Genomic DNA, 7502 nt, shown 5'->3' on the forward strand with positions numbered 1-7502 from the left:
TGGGCAGTTTATACCTCCTTGCAGCTGATCCATGCAAAATTACACTCCTCAATTGATATTTGACCTCAGTCAATGAACCTGTGCAAGCTGGGAAGACCAGCATACTTGGGGACAAATTTTACTCTTGGTTATTTCTGCAAATATCCTACCCATGGTTGCGAATACGCAGAATCCAGATTTCATTGCTGATATGGAGCTTGACATTTCCTGCTTGGACAGGTGTAGCTGCTGGATCAGTCAGCCAGACAGCCAAAGCGTATTTACTGTTTGTTCAGCAGGAGAACACTAAGTCTCTTCTTCTATTTCCTAAATGTGAAAGGACATGTATCTCCCTGGTAAAGTTAATAGGAGAAACAATGCAATTCTCCTTTTAATAATATGAGCACAGTGTTTGCTCACTTTCACTCATGTGGTCTTGTTTCTTGTTTATTCTGTGGCTAGCACTCCAGTGCAACAAATGCAAGGAATGTCCATAAGAGATGACAGCTGTCCGCCTGGAAATTTGCAGTCTTCTCCAGCTCCAGGTCACCTTCTACCACTCCTGCAGTATCTGACCAGCTGACAGATATTTGGGGAATGACTGTAAGAAAAATTAAAGAGAGGTTTACTAAAAATATAGAATTTGTACTATCCCAGATCAAACATCACCAGTTAATAAGGAAGAAGTATCAGAATGAGAGGAAGAGTGAACTATATCCCAGTACATTGGCTCATCTTCCATCAGCCTGCTGCTTAGGGCACTTGTGAAGCAAAGATAGCATCTCTGCTGTCATATTCAGCAATGACAGAAGGAGATACACTACGCAGATGTGTATATGTTGCTCACGCATCGCCTTCTGTGACATTCTGTGGCAATGAGCTCCATCATTCCTTGATGCCTATGTGGAAAGGAATGTAGCTTGTTTGTTTTAAACCTGTTGCCTGATCACTTTATCAGGTGCTGTTAGGTTATGTGATTGGAGACTATGTGAATGTTCGTTCTCTATTGACGTTCCCCATACCAGTCATTACTTCCTTTCAGGCATCTCTTTTCCAAGACTAGCAGTCTGCTCCCATCCAGTCTCTCTCCTATTTCTGACCATGGCTGACATTCTCTCTATGCATGCTAGTGTTTCTAAGCTCTTCTAAGTGACCCTTGAAACCACTTGAAACCTCCAAATTTTCAGAAATCCATGCAGTACGAAGAGGCATTTTCTTCTGTACACACTCCTCGTGCTTCTGTTTGACTTCATCAGAACCTCAAGAGAGCGTTCAGCAAAATGCCTGCAATGATTCCAAGAGCTCTTTCTCTACTGGCAATGACTGACTTAGAGTTCTCAGTGTATCAGCACAGTCAGGTTGTTTTCCTCCTCATGGAATTCCCTTGCATTTGCTGCTGCTGTATGTAATCTGTCAGGGAGGGCCCAGTCCCTCTGTGACAAGAGATTTTCTACAGTCTTTTGCAGTCAACTTCAGACTGCCTCTCTGGAATAGTTGTGGACCACAGGTAAACTGTTAGTCTGCTGTTTACATTCCTCTCCAAGTTGTTACAAGTGTGTTGAATAGCACCAGAGTTAGAAGAGCCCTGGGATGTACTTCTGATGAGCTCTCTGTCAAGACCAGCCATTAGAAGCGCTCATGCTGATGTGTGTTCTCTTACTTGCAGTCTCCTCTGTCTGAGCTCGCCACAGCAAGAACTCAGCTTTGAGAGCGCACAGGTCCAGTGCACAGGACTGCCTGGCACCAGCCCTTGACAGGCGCAGTGCATTGGCACTTGAGGCATGTGAGAGAATTCTTGGTGATATCCACTCATTCTTCTAATGTTCTAGACCTCAGATCCAGGGATGGCTGTAACTGGATACAGTTTCTGGGTTGCTGAGTTGAAGGGACAAAAGGAAATTGTTTCAACCAAAAGAGAAGAGGTTTAGACTGGATATAAGGAAAAAACATTTTACAACCAGGGTGGTGAGGCATTGGCACAGGTCGTCCAGGGAGGTGTCTCACTGTCCTTGGAGATGCCCAAGATCAGGCTGGAGGGGCTCTGAGCACCCTGATCAAGCTGTAGGTGATCATTGCAAGGGGGGATGGACCAAATGGCCTTTAAACGGCCCTTCCAACTCAAACCAATCTATGATTCTATGATACAGAGGGGAAAAATATATAAATAAATAAATAAATAATGAGTTACTACATGGTAAAGGTTAGGAGTCTTCCCCTAATTGGGGGACATGGTGTAGATCTACACCATTCCTTCCCATTTCCTCTGCCCCCATGGCTTGGATCATTCCTGACATGACCCTTCTCTTTCTTGACAGCTGGTGATGGCAGGCAAGGATGCTTTGGACAAGTTTCTACTCGTGAAAAATCTTGCGCTCAGAAGGATCCTCCTTGAGCCATCCTTCAAGAGCGGGATGGAGAAGAAAGTAGATCAATGAACCAAATGTGGGCACAGCACACTCTCCACCCTCCTTTAACAAACCACAGATCTCTGAGCCAGAATCACTCTGACATTCATCACGCCAAGAGTCCCTTCCGAAACACTCCAACTTCCCCAAATCCAGCTCCTCAGATCAGCTGGCGTTCTTACCTGCAAGATCAATCTTCTGCTCCTGATTTTGCAGCTGTAAATAACCCATGGTCACACGGCCCATGGTTTCAGGTGCCACACTGTCTCCAGGATGAGAGGGGCCACCTTGGGGAAAGAATGCCAGGCATGAAAATGCCTCTGTGGTTCTTGAGACAAGAATTCCTCTCACACCCTTCCCCCCCCTCCCCTCTGTTCCCCCCACTGCTCAGTGCAGCAGAAACCCGGCAGCAACAAGGGCAGGCAAGTTGAGTCACTGCACCACCTGGGTATCAATTACACCTGCAGGTGGAAACCAAATTATCAAAACGAAGACATCAGCTTTGCCAGAGGATTCTCCCTGGCTCCCCGTTTGGGCCCAGTGCCAGCCCCTCACCCTGATGCATGTCAGCATCCCAACTCTTCACACAACAGCCTGGCAAGCATTTGTTTTGACAGAGGCATTGCATTTCACATGTCTTCAGCTTTCATGGAAGGCAGAAAAATTCCAAAACTGCTTTACTGAGCAACACTGAGCAACCCAACACCACCGACAGCCAGGACAAGCAGAAAACAACAGCTTCTTTGTGTCTATGTCAGACCTTCCCGTTATTTGTAACTGCCTGCTGACATTTCCCTGCACCACAAAATGATTTTAAATTACAGTGACAACCTGGTCTTTCTTGTGCTAAAGGCTCAGATTTACAAATAGCACAGGACAAGGGCTGATCAGCAGCCTTCAGACTGCTTTCCTGCCAGGAGAGCACCCCTGGGGTCTCCTGTGACTCAGTGAATGCCAGCTTGACCACTCTCTCCAGGCAGCTTGGGAGGGACACACATGTACTCAATGACCTGTTCTGGTGAATAGCATCAGCTGCTGGTGTTGGCCAATGCAGGCAGTAAGACAATCAACAGCTGCTACTTGTGAGAGCAGTGGGTGGGATCTGTTTCCAGGAAAGAGACTGGGAATTTGTGTCCTCAGTGCACCCACAGAATCTGCTTTCTTGAAAGGAGACAGCAGAGATGGTTGTAAAATTTCCTGAGAGAAGGAGATGCAGGTCAGCTACCAAAGGTTTTGCAACTTCTTTCTCCATGGTCGTTCCCACCCTATTTTCACTCTGTCATCTCTTATTTTGGAGGTCATGACATATAGAGGTCTCTACTAATTCTCAGAGCTCCATTATGACTAGTATTTGGCCCAAAGCATGGAGACAATCTCTACATTGAGATGAAAAGGTGTCAGCATGGAACTGGAACAAACGGGTGGGAGGCAGCATGAGGAGGATCTATAAAGCAACAGTGCAGCCTGCAAGAATTCAGTGCCTGATCAGAACTGGTATGCCTAAGGACAGCACTACTTCTGAGATATGTAAGCCTGTCCTTGCTGTGAACCTTGGACTATGGGCTAAGATACTTTTGGGAAGGTTGATAGTATTTTTGAATGCATTAGGCAAAGTATCATCAGCAGGTTAAGAGTAGTGATCTTCCTTTTCTACTCAGCATTGGTGAGGCTGAATCTGAAGTACTGTGTCCAGCTCTGGATTTCCTGGTACCAGAGAAACATGGACATACTGTAGAGAATCCAGCATGGGGCCATGAAGATGATGAAGAGACTGTAGCACCTCTCTTGTGAGTAGAAGGTGAGAGAACTGTGATTGTTCAGCCTGGAGAAAAGGAGGTTCAGGGTCATCTTCAGTGTCTTTAAATACCTGAAGGGAGGATGAAAAGATGGATCCAAGCTCCTTTCAGTGGTGACAAGACAAGAGGTAACAGTGAATGCAGGTGTTTCCTGGTGAACATCAGTAAGTAATTCTGTGCTCTGCAAGAGATGGAACACTGGCACATCTTTCCAAGAGGGGGTGTGGAATCTGCTCCTTAGAGGTCTCCAAAAACCACCTGGACATGAGCTTGGGCAGCCTGCTCTGAGTGGCTCTGCTTGAGCAGGGAGATGGACAAGATGAACTTCAGAGATACCTTACAACTTCAACCATTTTGTGACTCTGTAATTCTGTGGCTTCTGTTATGGAGGTATCACAGACTAGCCAGGCTACAGTGCTGCTGGGTCTTGAGCAACTCCTAGCTCAGGATTTGAGGCAAATCTTTTCAGCAAGAAGAATCCTCAGGCTTCACTGTCATCACCGCTTCAAGGGCCTCTTAGGGTGAGATATGGCTCTGAAATTTGTGGATGCAACTGGGACACAAGCATCTGAAAAGCCCTGAATGACACCAGCTGCCTGCTCCCCTGCTAAGTACTATATCACATTGCAAGCTCTTCTCCAGCTTTGCTGTCCCTCTTAAGTAGCTTCCAGCTTTCTTTCTTTTGCAAGTTCCAAAGGCTCCCGCCCTTTGAATAGCTACGTTTGGGTTTATTTTTCCCCAGATAATAGGTTTGCATTTTTCAAGTTTGAATCTTGCGTTATTATTTCCTGCCCATATCCTGCCTTTAACACAAAGGAGCCACAAATGTGGTGACTGTACATTACAAAAGGAGAAGGAATGGAGTAGTGAACAGTTTTGCTTTTGTGTAGGCATAGGATACAGAAAAGTAGAAGGTGAATGAGAAGAAGAAAAGAAAAAATTATGTTTTCCCTGAAAAGACAAGGGACAGCTGGCAAGAAGCAAGAGAGAAGGGAGTAAGAAAGGGGGAAGACCTTAGTTCAGTGCTCAGTCTCTCTATGAAGGTGAGAGATTCCCCACACCAAATTCTTGCTTTACACCACTTTCTTCACAAAATGGCACTCATTCAATCCCTGATTCAAAATCAGAAAGACTGCCATGGTATCAATGCAAGTTTTTCCAGTACTGCACTGCTGCAAATAAGATCAGAAGTTGGCTCATAGCATGATGCGTTTGGATGTTTCCTCTTTCAAAGGGGAACTATGCCTCTGCAGTCAGAGGAATCATTTCCCTCTTTATCGAGGAATGAAAAAGCCTCCATTCTCTTCTGCTGTGAAACCACAGAAGGAGGGAGATGACTTTCCAGCCTCCTACCAGCACTCTGCACTTTGTTCAGGAGCTTGGAGTTCTAAGGCACTTTCCTCATTAGCTTGATTACCCATCATGTTAGGCCCTTTCTGCCCTGCCCTGACCAAATCTATGTCCAGACTGCCTTTATTTCTCAGCCTTTCCTCTTTCCTTCTCCTTCCACCTTACCATGCATTCAGCTTTGTGTCTTTCCCCTCCCCTTCCATTCTCTTCACTCGGGGACCAATAGGGAGCCCTCTGTAGCAAGTCTTCCCTGTGCTTTCCTTTTGGTATAGTTGTGTAAGCAATTCTGGCTTGTTCATATGCCAGATCTTTTGCCATTTCTATCCTTTCTAGTGTAGCACTGTCACTTTTTGCATTTATATAGGGCCAGTGACATTACAATGCTACATAAATAAATGCATGAGAGTAAGGAGCAAGTACACTTGCTCTTGATGCATGCTTCAAGAGTTTATCTCTGGTTGCAGTGGAGATTCCTAGAGTCATAGAACCACTGAGGCTGGAAAAAATCACTGAGATCATCTAGTCCAACCATCAACCCATCACCACTATCCCCACTAAATCATGTTCCAAGATACCAACATCTACACTAGGAAGTCCATCAAATATTGTGCAGAGATTACACCAACAAAAAGCACCTAATGGCCAGTTACCAGACTTCAACTGCAGCACAAATAGCACTTGTCTTTTCCTTGGCCTCTTAGCTTAAGTCCTTTTTTAAGCCAGTGACACAATTGCAGTCCAGGATGGTCATGCAAAGAATTCCTTTTGTCAGCACTGAATCAAAGGAAAACAACAAAGCTCTCTCAACTCATGTCATTTCTTGGTGCTTGCAGAATATTTTTCTTTACTAACATGGTAAAACTTGTTGGTGAAGCAGTCAGTAGGGTACACTGTGCAATACAGTAGCCACAGAAGAGAGAAATAGAAATGAGCCAGGAGCAGGAAAACACAATAAAGAAAATCTCCTTGGCTGCCAGAATGAATGAGAGAGACCTTCATGAGCAGGTGAAAAATACCACCAACCACCACCCTTTTGATGTGGAATGGGAGAGGTTCTTAGGGAAAGTGACAGCTCAAATAGTGCTGCTGGAGAAAAGGGATCATTTGCATGTTACAAGCAAGCGTCTTCAGCTGTGGTGTTTCCATCCTAAAAAGGGAAAGACACTGAAGTAGAAGTTAGAGAAAAAGAGATGGGTAGTGTAGTTTCCCCACTGAAAAGGAATGAAGACCTCATTTCAGGTCTCGTATTACCACACACTCAACTTTTGCTCTAGAACAGGGAAAAAAGTTACATTTTCACAGATTTAGGTCTCAGTTTTCACTCCCAGCCAGCTCACATTGCCTCTTTCAGGTGTTTAGAACCTCAGCCTGAGGATCCCATTCGACCCATCCAGCAACTCCTGGTAAGACAAAGCACTTCTGGGCTATCTGACCTGCTGAGAGCTAGTCCAACCCCCTTGGCAAGTTATGAGTTAATTATCATTTGCTCAGTCTGGTAAAATCTACAGACCTGCTGCAGAGACCACAATGTGCATGCCAGGACTCTAAGACTGTGAGATCTCAGTGGGTTCATCATACAGAAGGATCATAACCCATCCTCATCTCCCTCTCCATCATGAGAATGAATCATTTGGCCCACTCACATGCTGGGACAAAAAGGAGTTTTAATCACCATGAAAATTATGGATGGAATGCTGTTATCTCATGACCTTAGTTATTATTTATTACTGCTAAGGAACAAGAAGACATTGGGACTTCCCAGATGCAGTAGGTGGGATACAGACAATGCATTCTGGAACTGAACCTATTCGTAAAGCGCAAGTCCTGGAGGGAACTACAGCAAGTTCTGTTCGTCAAAGCTGTAACCCAAACTCCTCAAACACTACAAACCCAGGGCATTTTGGACTCTGTTCCTATCAGCCGATTTCGAAAGGTCCCCCACACTGGCAGTCCTAAGTGATTTTGGAAAAAT

The sequence above is a fragment of the Coturnix japonica genome, chromosome 1, assembly GCF_001577835.2.
Source record: "Coturnix japonica isolate 7356 chromosome 1, Coturnix japonica 2.1, whole genome shotgun sequence".
NCBI lineage: Eukaryota > Metazoa > Chordata > Aves > Galliformes > Phasianidae > Coturnix > Coturnix japonica.